This window comes from Ceratotherium simum, chromosome 35 (assembly GCF_057802395.1).
Source record: "Ceratotherium simum simum isolate JZ-2026a chromosome 35, ASM5780239v1, whole genome shotgun sequence".
Classification (NCBI taxonomy): domain Eukaryota; kingdom Metazoa; phylum Chordata; class Mammalia; order Perissodactyla; family Rhinocerotidae; genus Ceratotherium; species Ceratotherium simum.
In genome coordinates, this window is record NC_141934.1 from 6,296,060 (window position 1) to 6,296,871 (window position 812).

Consider the following 812-nt stretch of genomic DNA (forward strand, 5'->3'; position numbering starts at 1 on the left):
GCCTGAGTTAGGGGTGAGGGGTTGGTGTGAGCTCAAAGGAGGTTTTGGTCTCACTTCCCCATGAACTTGAACCACTGTGGACACTTGAACCACTATAACTGCTTGTAGCTGAGCTACAGTAATAATCGGCCTCATCTTCAGCCTGGAGCCCAGAGATGGTCAGGGTGGCTGTGTTGCCAGACTTGGAGCCAGAGAAGCGAGAAGGGATTCCTGAGGCCCGAGAACTGTCAGAATAAATCAGGAGTTTGAGGGCTGAGCCCGGGTGCTGTTGGTACCAGGAGAAATAGCTACTGCTGCTTCCAGTGCAGGAGATGGTGACAGTCTGTCCAGGAGTCCCGGACACTGAGGGAGGCTGAGTCGGTGCGGACTGGGCCCAGGACCCTGAAAAGAGGAAAAACACACTCTAGTGAGTTCATTTTTGTGGCCTCAGTTGAGCCTGAGGTGGCGGAGACCAAGGATCAGCCCAGATGTCCCCATGGTCCCCTCCATGGAGGCCTCACCTGTGCCCTGAGTGAGGAGGGTGAGGATCAGCAGAGCCCAGGCCATGGTGGAGATGCCCCAAGAGCGCTGCCTTCTGAGACCCCAACCCTGGCCCTGGCTCCCCCAGACCTCTCTTATCCCCTCCCTCTGCCTCAGAGTTGGGAGGGGCCTCCATGCAAATCTGCTTTCTGCACCTGCCTCTCCTCACCCTCCTCTGAACTGGCCCTTCATTCTAGATTCTTCTGTATCTCTAGGCTGCAGAGCTTACCTGTGGGGTTAAAACACTTTGACCTGTATTTCCTAAGTCAGGACAGACGGAGCCCAGGACAGAG

The 812-nt window shown here is 55.9% G+C and overlaps 1 long non-coding RNA gene across 1 annotated transcript; it reads right to left on the reverse strand.

The window, feature by feature from the left end:
- Positions 1–297: 297 nt before the first annotated feature.
- LOC101401820 (uncharacterized) lies at positions 298–596 on the reverse strand. The gene is made up of 2 exons (XR_015549858.1): positions 501–596; positions 298–381 (listed from the first exon to the last, which is right to left on the reverse strand). It is a non-coding gene; the product is annotated as an uncharacterized LOC101401820 (long non-coding RNA).
- Positions 597–812: the final 216 nt, after the last annotated feature.